This window comes from Oryzias latipes, chromosome 5 (assembly GCF_002234675.1).
Source record: "Oryzias latipes chromosome 5, ASM223467v1".
NCBI lineage: Eukaryota > Metazoa > Chordata > Actinopteri > Beloniformes > Adrianichthyidae > Oryzias > Oryzias latipes.
This window is the reverse complement of record NC_019863.2, coordinates 26,871,970-26,887,960: the sequence shown is the minus strand read 5'-3', so window position 1 is coordinate 26,887,960 and position 15,991 is coordinate 26,871,970. Positions and strand designations below refer to the sequence as shown.

The following is a 15,991-nucleotide window of genomic DNA, read 5'->3' as shown; positions in this document are numbered from 1 at the left end:
AAATACTCAAAAATGCAATTTTGATCTTTTTTTTTTTACAAATAAATGTCCTCTATCATCAGAAAAATGCCACAAGAACATGTTAGAAATACAAAAAAACACATTTTTTGAATCAATACGTCTTTAAACAAGGAAGTGATCATAAAAAACTGTGGACAAAATTTAGTACCAATTCATTTCAATAGTGTCTTTGTTTTTCTTAAGCATTTCGCTCATCATCCTTTTTAAAGATTTATCTCTGCAAAGATCACATAAAGTTTCACCTCAGATCACTGATGACGGATTGTCGTCTCTCCTCGAGTCAAGATAGTTGATTAGAAATGTGTTCACTTTGGTGCTGAATCATGTGCTTCCATGTCGGACGGTAACCTGGTTTCCCAGCTCCAGGTGGACCGCACAAGGTCTACCAAAACTGAAGTAGGGGTTTCAAATTCCACACCTCTAGGGCCGGCGTCCAACATGTTTTCTTACCAAGCTGCCATAGAAGCTCCTTATTGGCTAAACACACCTGATCCTGGTAATCAACAGCAGATGAGGCGGGATTTCTGGAAAACCAGCTGGAAGCCGCCCTCAAGGCCTGGATTTGAACACCCCTGAAAAAGAGTGTAGGGATGAGCTCATCCCCTTTTCCACAAACAAAGATTTTCATGAAAATCATGGGAACTTTAAAACAAAGAATTTTTTACTAATGTGTTCATTTTCTTGTTAAAATCCCAGCTGATCTGAGGTTTTGTCCTAGCCAATAATTATTTTTAATTTTATTCTGTGATAAAAATCCTCTCTCTACATTCACATCAATGGCTCTTTAAATGTCACCATCAAAGCTTTTGCACTTCATCGCTGTGTGGTTTTAATGAAACTTATCAAATTTTAACCATGCTCCTTCTTTTTTATTTGTTTATTTATTTCATAAAATCTACCTAAACCTCCATTGTTGCATTACAAAGAGACAGCACAATTAAGAAATGTAATCTTTCACAGGCTTCATCACATAATTCTCTGCACTTTCATTCTCATTCTGGATGCTCATGCAGGATCCCTGTAACTGCATCAGAGCAGATGAATTTCTCAGCAGGGGAGCCTCATTACTGCTGCTTTCTTTGTGGTGCTGCAGTGGCTGACTGATGTGCATGGTGGATGCACACTCACACAGCTACAAGAGCTCTCCTCCGCTGAGAGCATGACCCAGTTCAGGGGTGAGTAGCTCATAGCAACACTCTGTGTGAGCAGGAGAGTGTGTGCGTCCTACTGAAAGCGCACACCTCGAGCTGATTCTCTAAAGCAGCTCATTACTGGTGGAAAGGCAGCACTCAGCATATCGTCCCGTGCCCTGACAAGAGCCGGTTTGTCAAGTGAAAAGTGAACATACAGTAGGACAAGGTGCCATGACTCAGCCAGTCTCTCAAAGCTGCAGCGCGTCCATTAGATGGGGTTTGGGAGCTGGTTATATGAGAGTCAATATGAAGTTAAGCCACAGTTGCTTGGTAGGTTTCACTGACAAGTTGAACAAGGGGGCGTTCTATTACAACATGCTCATCCAGAACCATGAAAATGATGCGCACAAGCTGCAGCACAACAGAGACAGTGTTTTCACTGCTGTCTCTGGGGGGTCCCAGCCCTTGGAAAGCAAAGGAAAAATCAACATTGTCATCTTGTTTATCCATGCTGCTTAATCCCAAACCAAAAAGCATGATGGACAGTAAAAAAACTCTATCCAAGATTGTTGACGCTTTGTTCGATTTTTTCACAGTCAGTTTAAAAATTGCATGTCTGATGTCCTGCTTCTGTTTAGAGCAGCTTCATAACTCACATTTATAATAGGAATGACATTAAGATTGGACCACTTAGAGCCAAATCCAACCCTCAAGGCAGCTCTCAACCCCTGATTGGATCCTCCATCGATTCTCAATCCACTGCAAAGCATTAGAATTGCTAATCTTCCCCATGTTTCTGTTCAGTTCTGAATAGAGCCTTAAATATTAATAGATTCATGCACTCCTCCTGACTGCTTGTCATGCATTCAAGGGATAACGGGTGATGGCCTGGTACTGTTAATTAGGATTGTTGAGTGCTGTTTGCAGCAGTGACTTTTCTGACATCTCCTAACACATGACGGTTCCCAGAAAACACAAAAACATGCAAAAACCCTCTCATAGGAGACATAGGGGGGGCAGGGTGAGGCTTTTCTGAAATTACAACATCATCTTTTATTCATTCGTTAATGAAATATAAAAAAAAAATGGGGGGGATGCACACAAAACAGTTTCAGTAAAACTGGGATGATGCTTTGTTGTCCAGGGATGATCAAGTTCATAACTCAGAACACACGCCGTTACACACACACTACAACCACCCATTATTGTAAGATCAATTATTCATCAGTTTTTCCACAGCAACAACACAAGGCTCCTGACCCCAGAGGTCACCCTGTCACATGTGCTAACATGTGGCTCTCCTGCATCTCCATTATTAACATGGCGTTTGCTGCTGCGTGGGCTCCCACGTGGCCACAGGAAGATATATCGTGTGCCGCACGCTCTTCAAATTCAAGGCAGAGATTAAAGAACGGGAGAGCTGCTCGACTTCCTGTCTCTTGCAACTGCAAAGGGAGGTTTGAGAGATCTAAGGAACCTGGATCCTCAGATCTTCGAAGAAAAAAAAAACTTTTCAACACTGCAAAAAAAGATCTTGCAAAACTTAACTTTGTATCCTGGAGTTCATCCTGAATTGCACTTTGATTAAAGTAGAAAATAAACCCGTGAAGTGCTGTAAAATTATGCAGCTTTATTTCAAGGACAGATGACTTGATGGGATGCTGCGCTATGGCAGAGGAGACCAGGTCTTCTAAAGGACAGACTCTGTTCTCTCCACCTTCAAACAGCATTTCAAGGGCAAACAGCACGAACGCCCCTGCAGCAACATCTGTCACAGAGACATTTTCAATTCCTGTTTTTAATTTCACTTGTCCATACAGTCATTAATGTCCTCTGGTTATGGCTCCTAAATTACATTTTGAGATAATACAGGCAAAGTATCATTAAATTCCAGTCACAGGTAATGCCTGGTAAACTCCCACTATGATTCAATTAGAAAGCACACAGCCTGCCTCCCTGCTGATTGTGCTCTTAATCAGACCATTCCTACTGCAGGGCTATCAAGAGCTAAGAGAAGAAAGAAAGACGGAACAAAGCCACTCAAATTGAGCAATTTTTTTATGTTGTGTGCTTTACCTGATAAAAGCATTATAACTCAGAGTTGTTTTCTAGTGTAGTGTCATTCACGACTGCACATCAACAGTTTGTTCATTAATCTGAGCAAGCTCGCTTTTTTCTTTTCATGCTTTTCACAAACTCCTGGGCAGCTTGCTGCTCCTCTGCATTCAAATATCTTGTAATAGTTTTGCTTTGTTGGAACAGAATTATATTTGCACAGTCTGCTGTTTGTGTTTTATAGTACTTTCTCTGCAACAGAGAAACCCTTTTGTTCAGACTTTCTTGTGAATCTTATTTTTCTGTCCTAGAACACATTTGATATTGAATGAGGATGTGTTGGACCAGAGTTTTGTTTGATGCCTTTTCTGTTCTGACAGTAGTTCTTTGAACCCGATCGTAGACTTTTCATGTTTGCACTGAAAAAATTAAACAGGAGAAAAATGTGTTTGATAAATTGCTTAAAAAAAAACCAAACAGTCAACCCAGATACTTTAAAATCAGTGTTGATGCTTTTCGTGTCTCTGCTCATGGAATGTAAAAAAAGTAAAATTGTTTTTTTGTTATGACAAAGTGATGCTGACATACAGTCCAGGAAAAAGGGAAAAATGCATTAATGCTCGGCCACCAGGTTTCCCTCAATGACAGTTGTTATGAATATCAGCGTAGAACGTGCACTAATGCAGGTATTTAGCTTACTTTAGGACAAAAAAAAACAAAAATTCTGAACAAAACAAAATTCAATTAAAAGGTTTTGATGCGTCTGTATTTCAAGCACAGACATTTTAACAGAATAGGAATAGCAAAACAGCCAAATGTCTGAACAGAGCCTCAATCGCATAGAGGACTTCTGATCTGATCAAATGCATGGTCAAATGGAGTTTCCGAACAGTGAAAAGAAATGCTCTTTTATTCTGGATTTGAAAATCACAAGTGTGCAGCATCTGTCAGAGAAGATCAGAGTAAGAGTGGAGTAAGGAAGGCTTTTCTTGAGGATTTTCTTAATTCCTGCAAATCTGGAAGCCTGGTTGCTGGATTATATAGTTTAATATGCAAATGCTCAAGCTGGAGAAATACAGTCTGTTTCATGGATGTTCTAGATAAAGACGTATTTCTATAGGGCACAAGTCAGAAAATTGCGCATTGTTAGAACAAATGTTTTTTCCTGGGAATGTGCCTTCCCTTTCTGGAGAGACTGTGTTTTTTTTTTTAGCCCAGAGTCTCAGCAGGGACTTTTTTTAACACAGAAAGAAAATCTGGTACAGTTTGCAATAAAGGGTAATTTTCTGTTGATTACAGAGCAGCTGCAGAAGAATGATCATCTCCAAACCGGATCGCTGCAGATATCTCCTGAGCTTTACCTTCCTAGCTGTCAACTCCATAAATGCTGTTCTACAACTTTTACCAGACGTTCCAAAAACACAAACATTCATACCAAACTAATGAGAGACAAGGAAAGTCTGAATGAAATTTTCTCTAATTGGACAAAGTATCATTTATACTTTACAAGGGCAACTTAATTTCATGAGAAAGAAGGTAAAACAGCAGCAAATTGTCTGCATAATTTCTTTCTTCATCACAACACAAGTTTTTTAAATAAGTCACTTACAAACCAAATTTGAGGAAAATTTAAAGTACACATACTCCAACGTTTGTGTTTTAAACAGTTTATCGTGGCATTTTTCTAAAAATTGGGGACATTTGTTGGGACGTTAAGCTTAAAATTGCATTTCTCAGTATTTCAGTGTTGTAAATCAGGAGAAGATGAAAAACTGCCTTTTGAAAAAACACAGAAAATATGCTGGGCGGACCACAAACTTCCTGCTTCACCAATTTAAAGCATTCACTTGTTTATCTCCATGTATGTCTTTGTTTTTCTTGTCTGAGCTGGCATCTGGCTCATAACTGTTCGCCTGGATGGCTCCAATATTGCTTGCAATTTTTGTTGCACCGCAAATGTTAGATTGGGTGTGTGAGGAGCTGTAAGGTAGTGGGAGAGTTCCCAGCAATGGGAAGTGAAGGACGTGGCGGGGTTGCTCTGCGCCAACAAAAGCAAATTTCTATCTGTCGCTCTGCAGAAGCAACCCATGTTTTTTTTTATTTGCTTAAAAACGGCATAATCATAATTCAAAGACAGCAGAGAACGTTTCAAAAATAGATCAAAAGATGATCGTAGTGGGACTTTAGGCAAAGCTTAGACAAAGGGAAAAAATAAACTGAGGTTTTCTGTGAAGGTGGTGCTCATATTTTGGTAAAAATCACAGAAGTGGATGAATTTTTGTCATGAAGTGATAATGACTGATGAAGGAGCGCATGCCCCATCCTGTCCAAAAGACCCCTTGTGAACTGGGAATTAGACTTCCTGCTAAGTGAGAGCTCAGAGGGAAACAACAGCAGAGCCGGCGTATGAGTCACAATCCCAACACTTATTAGAGCTGTTCTCACTGGGACAATGAGCACTAAACAATCGTTTGTTAACAGTACAGCTACAAACTGAGTGAGGAAAAAGCACAGCAGATAAATATTTTCCAATACCGAGGAAAGTTTCTGTGCAAAGAAATGCCAGTTCTGTTTATCTGTGTCATCAAAGAAAAACCTTTGAGAGCTGCACTGCTACTGCAAGGTCAGGGAAGAACAGAGCTGCGTCAGTACAAGCAAACACATCCTCTTTGTGCTGAAAATGAACAAAAACAGTATTTTTAAGCACATAGTGGAAAAGAGCAAAGAAAGCCTTTGCTGTGATGACAGAATACATTGAATGCTGGGTGTTAAGTGCCGTAAGTGACTGGAGAAGACAGTCAGCCATGCAGGTTTCAGTACTCCACAGATGGGGGCACATTACATTCAAAGGGCTGTTGCAGAGTTTAAGGAGCGGTCACTGCAAAGACACCATTTCTCTTAATGACCAAACTGATTGATGAACAGTTAAAAGCATTGATTTGGTGGATGTAAGAGCTCTGTTGGCAGACAGAAGCAGAAAGTTTGGAAATCCGTGCAAAACAAGTTTCATGAAAGGAAACTTTAACAATGCTGTTTGTTTTTGTGGAACCATGCAGAAATCCTGCTGCAGTTTTCTCCAACACTGGCAGACAGAACATCTTTAACTGGCTTTAACCCAAACCCAAACAGTTACAAAAAGTGCTGTCCATGTACAGATGTCTTGACTGCCCTTGTGATGCCCAGCAGGTTAAATGTGTTTAAGATTGACTGTCTTGCAAAGGCTCTCCATCACTCTGTGATTGGCTCATAGCAGGTCATCCATCCTCTACCTCAGGTGCAGCTTCATCAAGCGCTGGAGGCAGAAAAAGAGCAAGACTTCCCTCCAGCTCAGAGGTCTCGATGCTGGCACTATGTCCTTCAAAGAGATTGTGTAAAATGTCTACTTCTGTTTGATAATTTCAAAGGTTTTGCAGCCAAAATGCTTTTCAGATCCTCTTTGGATCTTTCAGTTTTCATTCAGGTTTTATGTGATTGGTTAATTTTCTTTTTTCTCCAATAAAAAAAAGATCACTTTCTTATGAAAACCCCTGCTCCTCTTTTCTAGACTTATCTGTATATTTAACTGATACCAAGAAAGTGTGGTCCCGAGGGAGTTTATTTTTCTATTGGCAGATGCACACAAAAGAAGGCAGGAGACGGAGGTACAAAAATTAAAATGATTTTATTACAAAACATTAAAACCAATTAAAAATGGACCCGTTAAAAGACATACACAACAAATTCAGTATGCTGAGGACCAGCAGACTTAAGGGAGGTGGAGGCTCCCAGAGAACAAAGATAAAATTTCACCCCACTCACGTGATGCAGACCACACACACACTGTGAAACCTTCACCCAAGGACACGTCACTCCAAACTGGGGGGGATAGCCTCCACCTAGAATTCTGGGCTGGCACCTGAGTCCTCAGCACTGAGGGAGGGGGGAAACAAAGGTGGATCACACAATAAAATCCAGTTAAAACACAGGTCTAAAAGAATTGTGTAAAAATGCTAAAAGCAAAATAAAAGAAACTCTCGTGAGAGTAAGTCCGCCCGTAGGGTGCTGCTCAATGAACGGAGCGCGGCCGAGCTTTTATTCTCGTTGGTGGAGGATTCAGGCGTGACGCCCCGTTAGTCCTCCGTTGCTCAGGCTCAAAGGCAGCTGAGGAGCACCCGGGCCCGGCAGAACCCTGGTCAGGAGTCTACAGGGATTCTGATCACGAGCGGTGACAGTTCCTTAAAATAATTCTAAAATTCAATATATAAAAAGCAGCAGCTGTTCAGCAGGTGGGAGCGTCAGAAAGTCCCCGGCGCTGCAAGAACAACAAACATTACCAAAATAAAACAAAAAAAGAACAGCTTAAAGGCAAGCGCAGGACTTGACCCTCGCCGGCTTACCAGACAGACTGTTCGTCACCTGGGAGGCGCGCTCGATGGCAGAGGCTGTATTTTGCTCAATCTGTGCCTGCAGGTCTCATCCGGAGCTGAAAGAGTGTGTTAATATGAGGCAGCGAACAAACTCTTGTCCTTAGCCTACCACCGCTACTTTACCTGTGAGGCTAGCCGGAGGTGTGAAAACAGGAAGTGGGCGGTTCCAATGGCCAAATGCTGCCCCTGGCCGAGTGAAGGCTTCTTTGCCCTTTATAGCGCCCCATGAGGCCAGTGCTAGTAATCCTCTGCCCTACAGCACCTGAGCCAATTAATCCTGCCACAAAAGCTTTCATTCGTTGTATGGAAAAAAGGTTTTCAATCTCAGGTCGGAACACAAACAAGTGTTTAACGCTTTTGACCTGAGGAGAAGTGTGTAGAGCACAGTGTGACTCAAACATGACATGTAGTTGATTATCTTAAACCAGGAGATCTGAAGCTGCAGAAGCATCCATTTCACAACTCTGAGAAACACATCTGAACAAAGCCTACAGCATGCAACACTCAAGAACTCCTTGTGCAGATGTCATAATGAAGTTTACACGAGAATTAGAATTATTTTTTTGAATCAAGTAAAAGCCATGGTTGTAATGTTCCAAGCAGGACAACTCAAACTAGAGAAACACATGGGAATAAATAAATATTAATTTATTTGAAGATATTCAAAAGTCAAATGTTCCGCCAGTTGCGGGGGGTGGGGGTGAGGGTGGGGGGTTGCTGAAACTTCCTAGTGACAAAAAAACAGAGAAGGAGCATGCTAGAACAGTCATGGAAAGAGGGGGAATCCCTCATGGGAGGCAAACAAATCCATAATCCAGAGGCAAAACTCAGAGGCAGAAAAGGCAAGTAGATACACCAAGGGGACAGACTTAATCTTAGGCAGGGACAGAAAAAGGGTCAAATAACAAATAAGCAAAAACTATGGAAACTTTGAAATGCTGGAATGTGAGTTACTGTCCGTCCTAAATAATGTGGCTCCCAGGTGGATGAATGACAATGATTAGGCAAACTAGGTGGACACTGGGAGAATCGAGATCATGCAAAGCAAAACACAAAGATCGTGAGGATGGCCACCCTTTTGAAATGTTTGTTTCAGTTGACATGAGCAAATCTAAAGCCAAAGCTATGGCTCTGATTCACCTCAAAAGAGGATCAATGGATGTGCACACAAGGCTCCATAATCAACTGTGTGTGGCTCATCATGTATACAGGTGAGCACATGAATACAGATGAGAAAAAATTAATTTAGTATTGATGAAGACAATTTGTCCTCCTCTTGAATGATGTTGTGGGGCCACAAAGGTGATCTGGTCAATCACTCAGCTCTGGTTGATGATGATTGATGTGGTCCTGTGTTGCACTTAATAGAACACCAGTCCACAATCCTCTGAAGGCTTGTGTGTGCGGCTGCAGGTACAGGAGCACGCCTCAGCCTCTGCATGAGGTAAAGCTGTTTTTAGTGCCAAAAGATTATTTGGTAAACGCTGGAACGTTTACTGAGAGAATAACTGAGATGGGGAAAAAAAGCATGTGTTCTACGATCACACTGGTTAAATCCCCCATGGGAGCTTAATGAGGTTTTGCGGTCAATTGGCAACAACGCTGACAAAACTATTAAGACTTTTTTCACAAACTCCTGTGTTATTAGCATTTGTTTCTGTATGTTACATTTGTTTTAGATGAGATCTTTACAGCTTTACCCAGACATCACAAAATTCATCCCATTTCGATTTCACTCTAAGAGCTCATCCAGGCTCCCATGTGTTTCATTATGAGGCTAATGCAGCGTCTCCTGTACCCACACCTGAGGGATCATCTGCTGCCTCTTTGCCTTGCTCTTCCTTCCATTTACCCCAGTTTTCCATTGGAGGTAATGAGTCAACTGCCCTAAATGGCTGCGTGGATCTTAATGTTCCCTCACCATCTGTGCAATATCGACAGCACAGCCCTTGATCCCGCTAAGAGAGGAATTAGATTCAGGGTTGAAGTGTCAGCATGGACAGATGCACACAATTACATTAGTAAAGAGTCACAGCCAGTTCAAGGGCTCTTCCTTTGATGACTGAGGTGCATCTCTGCCACCAGTAGAAATGTCTGGGATGTGATTTTATCTAAAATCGAGTGTTTATCAATGTAGATCAAAAATATGACTCAAAATCTAAAAGAATCCTAAAGTAAGAATTTATCTGATAAACCCTTAAATGTGTTTGGTAGGAGTCATAAGGAGGTTAAAACCAGTTTTTGTCCTACAGAATTTAACATTTCATCTATAAAATATGATCCAAAGAGATTCAGGAGCTTTACCACCAATCATGTTTGTATGTCAATAAAGTTTTCATCCATCAATCCATTTTCAGTCAGACAAAAACTCTTGCAGTAGAGTTTTGCAGAGTTTTTGGCTGCCTGAAAGGCGAACTCGTTCGCTGTTTTCTAGGATCGGGTTGCGTGAACAGACGTCTTAGCAAAAACTTCCCTCTCCCAGGTCACTTCTTCTTCAAAATAAAGGAATCTGATCTCTCAACATCCGCTGTGTATTCTGTGCATCGTAGATAAGACTTACACAAACACTGCACCATGTAGCGATTAGGCTAAATACATTTGGCCGTTGCTCCTCCCACAAGCGTCTGGGGAGCAATTTTTTTAAACTCTTTTTTTGGGTCTCGTGAACTTGCGTCAATCGCATATCTGTGTGTGAACACAGGATTATGCAGCGGAGCCGCCATCAGTGTGTGTGTGGGTGAATGAGACTGTTACATGCAGGGGTTTTTCATGTCTTTCTTTTGTTTCTTTCCTCTGCATGTGCTTAACGAGCTGAGTGAAGACACCTGGTGGAGACCTGACCAGCTGCACAATCAGGCCCCAAAGCCAGCCACCAGGCCTGCATATAAGCTCCTGTGAACCACTGGAGGAGGAAGCTCTTCCTGGATCACTACCAGATGAATGTTTTGAGCTTGCTGTGTTGGAGATTGTGGGAGGTTTGTGGACAGGTAAGACAGGGTACCCTGTACACCTCATGCAGCTTGCGTTCTGTTAGACACACTAGGTAAGTTGGTTGGTGCCACCCCTTGTATGTTTTATCATCACTTTATAGATAAGGCAGTGAGTCTTTTCTTTTCTTGTTTTAGTTTTAGCGCTTTGATAGCCAGGCTGAGTTTTGTTCTATTAATTTCATTCCTTTGGCCCAACCTTTGTCCCTACCTCCCCATCTCCACGTTCAATAAAATCTTTAAAAGTTCCTCATTGTGTGTTTATGTTACGTACACCTCCGCCCTAGACCTGTACGTTTGTGAACGTAACAGAGACTATGCCTGTAAAGCGCTTTGGGCCTTCTAAGAAGGTGGTAAAGCAATATATATGCAAACGCCACTTACCAACTTGTTATTTATTGTAACTAAGATCAACCGGTAAATTGAGAGCTTCACTTTTTGACTTAGCTCTCTCTTCACCACAACGGACTGGTACAGGGACCGCATTCAAATTATGCCACTCCAATCCGCCTGTCATCTCACACTCCGATCTTCCCTCACTCATGAACAAGACCCCAAGATACTTACTGTATACTCCTCCACCTGGAGTAGGAGCACTCTACCTATACCCACCTTCCTCCAGTCAAGAACCACGGCCTCAGACTTGGTGGTGCTGACCATCATCCCAGCTGCTTCACACTCAACCGCAAACTGCTCCAACGCATGCTAGAGGTCCTGGCTCAATGAAACCAATTGGACAACATCATCTGCAAAAAGCAGTTTTCATGAATGGTTCTTTGAATTTTTGAGTTTTATAGCAGAACTAGTGACCTGGTGACCATCTCTGATCACCTGTCAGGAGTGCCTGTTCTCTCTCTTTATCCTCCTAAAAAGTCAAGACAAAAATGTCTGATAAATCCTATAAACCTTTTAGTGAATTAATCATTCTACTGTTTATTTTTCTTTGCAGGTAGGCACCATCCATTCATTTTTCACTCATATTCACTCCTCAGCCCTTCATCCCTCCCTCCTCCTTCTTAACCTTGTCCATCTCATTTTTCCTTCTCTACTGTATTATCATTTGGCAGAAAGTGGATTCTGCCAAACTCACCAAGACATTGACATAATCCGCTCTCTCTGAGTATAGCCCCCAATTCCACAGTTAGAAACCTTGGGGTTTTACTTGACCAGGATTTATCATTTAAGGCTCACATATCTCAGGCATGTAGAACTGCCTTTTTTCACCTGCGGAATATTGCTAAGATCAGAAATATACTTTCTAAGAGTGATGCTGAAAAACTCATCCATGCATTTGTTACGTCGAGGCTGGATTACTGTAACTCCTTGTTAGCAGCGTGTCCTAAGAGTTCCTTAAGAAGTCTCCAGCTTGTTCAGAACGCAGCTGCTAGATTGTTAGCTGGAACCAGCAGAAGAGATCACATCACTCCTGTGTTAGTTTCGCTCCATTGGCTCCCAGTTGATTCTAGAATTAAGTTCAAGATCCTCCTGTTAACCTATAAGGCCTTACATGGAATGGCCCCGTCCTATATTAAGGACCTCATAGTCCCTTACCAACCAATCAGAATACTTCGCTCGCAAAATGCAGGACTGCTTGTGGTTCCTAGAATTAGTAAAAGTACGGTTGGAGGTAGAGCGTTTAGCCACCAAGCCCCTGTCTTATGGAATAAACTCCCAGCTCATGTAAGAGAGGCCGACTCAGTTTCTACATTCAAAGTTAGACTGAAAACATTCCTCTTTGGACAGGCTTATTGTCAGACTAGTTAGTATTCAGAGATTATTTAACTTAATGTTAGTTTGTTTAAATTAAACTTAATAATAACTATTTCTTTTAAAAGGCTGCTAGAAGTTGAAGCTGGGGTAACTATGGTACACTGGGGTTCTGTCCTCTTTCCTTTTTTACTTCTACCCTTCCTCTCCTCTATTCTTGATCATAATTTATCATTTAGTTCTCCATGCCTCTGTTTGGTGCAGTGCGATTCATGTATTGTCCCTCTTTTCCTCTCCCCTCCTGGGGAGTGGGAGTGCTTCCAGACTCCAGTTGGCTCATCCGTGCTCCAGTTCCTGACCGTTTACCTCGCCTTTGCTCCTGCTCCTACACCTGGCTGTGGATCCTGCCTCTGGCTCATCTCTGGCTCGTCTCTGCTCTGTACCTGACCGAGTACCTCGTCTCTGCTCCTGCTCCTACACCTGGCTGTGGTTCCTGTCTCCGGCTCGACTCGCGCCTTTGACTGTCCCGATAACCACGGCTGGATGAAGCTCGTCTGCTGGACTTTTATATATGTAGTTGTAGATTTAGATAAGTTAATTCTTCTCTAAGATTTCTGGTAAATCGCCTGTCCGTCCTGGGGGAGGATCCCTCCTTCATGTGGGCACCCCTGAGGTTTCTTCGTTTTTTCCGGAATCCGGTTTTTTTGGGAGTTTTTCCTTACCGCGAAGGGGGGTCTAAGGGCAGGGATGCCAGTATAGCTTAGTCAGTTTGTTAGTTCATTTTAGTATTTTTCTATTGAACTCTTTGTATTCGTGATCCTTTTGATTTCATGTTTTACTTCGAAGCCCATCGAGACGACTGTTGTTGTGATTTTGGGCTATACAAATAAAATTGAATTGAATTGAATTGAATTGAGACCACGTAAACACTGCTATCGCTATGAGAAAGCCTGAAGTCACATTCTCTCCAAATACCCTGTTGTTTGATGTTATAACTTTGTGGTCCTTCTAGTGAACAAAATGATGCTTGCAGTTGTGCTCTCTCTTGACCTGTTATGACAAAAAATCCATTAATGGAGGCAAAACTTTAAATTGTGTGGAAAATAAGAGACGTTGATGGCAGCAGAACAACACGTTCTGGACCAAATTACAGTGAACTGTCATACTGTCTCCATGTTTAATGCTGGAAAGCCACATTAGCGAGACTACTCCTAGGGGCACAGTTTACACAAAAGAGAGGCTAAAACCATCGATGCCCCTGTTAAAGAGAGAGCCCACTGTTCTATAATAGCAGAATTACGACCTATTATGCAGACAATTGGTAGTTAAGTGCTCATAAAATGTTAAATAATTGTCTCTGGGTGGGACGTAATCGGCTTATACAAACTGGCCAGGAAGGTTTTTAGGCTGCCAAAACTACCAACACCCTGGGGGCCGCACATTTGTGTTTCTCTCCTGTATGCGACACAAAACAGTACAAATGAAGGTTTAGCTATCAGCAAGGGGCCGCACAAAGTGTCCGCATTTAAGATTTCTATCAATTAGCTGGAAGCCACATGCAGGATGTCAGAAGCGAGATCATGAACTAAGAGTTTTAATTGGAAAATGGACTCTGAATTAGGATGTGAGTGTAGGAAGATGAACCAGGTTAGATATTTATAAAGCCAGAAAGTGAACTCTCACGTCCCATAAATCAAAGTTTCTTCCTCTGTCTGCACTGTAGAGCCAATTACTCAGATGGATGTGCTGTGGTATATCGTCTTTGGTCCATCTCTACTTTGCACCACTATAAACATTTGTGGTCAAATAGTGCCGGATAAAATCAATCCCTTTTGGTTTTCCATGGGAGTAAGTAGCTTGTAGTTAACAGCAACTGGTTATTTTGGTTCAATTTGGCTTCAAGTGTTGTATTGACATTGCAGAACACAAATAAGCGATATATAAAATATATATATATAAATATATATATATATATATATAAATAAGAACACAAACACAAATAAATAGGCTAAGGTCCATCAGGACCAGAACCTCCAGACACAAGAACAGTTTCTTTCCCTCTGCAGTCAGACTCTTAAACGCCCTGTAACCCCCCCCCCCCCCCCCCCCTAAATTTCACGTCAATGTCCAACCAGTCACCAGCCCACTACCTGCACCTTGAACATTCTCAGTCTGCACTGTTTTGACACTCCTTGCACTACTGACTCTATTTATATTTTTGTTCTGTCCATTGTGTAAAAATTTTGTTGCTTACTGTTCTTCTGTTTTATGTTGCACATTTGCACCGAAACAAATTCCTACTCTGTGTAGCTACGCAGAATATGGCAATAAAAACCTCTTGAATCTTGAATCTTGAGAACACAAATAATCTGCAGAGGACTTTTTAAATGAGAAACAACACCCAGCATTTCAATGAGAAAAACTTTGAGTAACATCTATGTATTTTCAATAAAATTATGAAATGTATTTACTGTCAAAAAACACCCCAAGCTGTCTGTTTCAGTTGTTATTTGCATCCATGGGCTCAATGTTTCCTTATGATTTATTTAGACTGGAAAAGTCCCTTGCTCCAGACCGAGTCCGTTTAATTTGGCCCAGATCGAGTCCTGAACCTTGCACTTGGTCTTTATTCAGACTGCCTTTCAACTGGACATTTCTTGTTAACAATGCTTGTTAACAAAATCATGTGACTAAAGATCTCTTCAGTCATCGGCCAGGAACTACAAGGGTGGGGCAAAGCAACGAGAGAAAGAATACTGAAAGGAATACTGGATACTTGTTTTGGACCATCAGGGGAAACAAAGTCTGGTTCACTTTAAGTGAACCAAATGTGTCCAGTCTGAATACCCCCCTGGTTAGATGTTTTTGAGGCTTTTTATTTCTCCCAATCATAGTATATTTTTCTTTTTCACCATATTGCAGTCTTCTAAAATGGTTTTGGGTTAAAGTTATGAACATTTCTTTTAGTTTTTGTGACTAAATCGGTTTACTTCTTGCCTCTCCAGAACTTTTGTCTATCACATCACAGTTCCTTTTGTCAAAGAATTGCAGGGTAATCCAGATACAGGAAAGATCAGTCAGAAAGCTTAAGCAGGTATATAAAATTTAAAACCAAAAGCCTCAATTGAGGTTGGAAAAATCCAAGACAAATCTCAAAGCAAGAATACAGATGACACATTCCTGATAATGGTGTAAGTGGCAGGCGAACACTATCTAAATCAGAAAGCACTGACACTGGGGTCTCAAACAGCGAAACTGAAATACTACACAAACAACTATTCTAAGTGTTGGCAGGATGCAAACATCACTCCACGGTGAACCACAGGTGAGTGGGCGGTGCCCTCCAGGAAGAACTACAGCCAGCCTACACAGAAAACAGAGGAGATGAGGTTAAAAAATAAAACCCAAGAGACAAACTGTGTCACATTCAGGAGGACTTTGGGGCTTTTTGTTGTTTTTTTTTTTTAATGCCAGCCTTCAGGCCTAATGCTGTCTATCCTAGATTGTTTCTCCTGTGAAACATGTCTTACAACTTGTGCAGGTCAAAAGAGTAGCACAAACAAATTTAAAACAATAAATATGTTTTTAACAGAATAAAGGCAATATTGTGACTAGAATGGCTCAAGGGTCTTCTGCAACCTGAGGCTTTGTAGACAGAAGCAGCTTCTTCATCCCTCCATTG

General features: G+C 41.5%; 1 long non-coding RNA gene across 1 annotated transcript; it reads right to left on the bottom strand.

Moving 5' to 3' along the window:
* Positions 1 to 6,851: 6,851 nt before the first annotated feature.
* Positions 6,852 to 7,894, bottom strand: LOC105354133. Its single transcript, XR_002873309.1, has 2 exons — positions 7,586 to 7,894; positions 6,852 to 7,500 (listed from the first exon to the last, which is right to left on the bottom strand). It is a non-coding gene; the product is annotated as an uncharacterized LOC105354133 (long non-coding RNA).
* Positions 7,895 to 15,991: the final 8,097 nt, after the last annotated feature.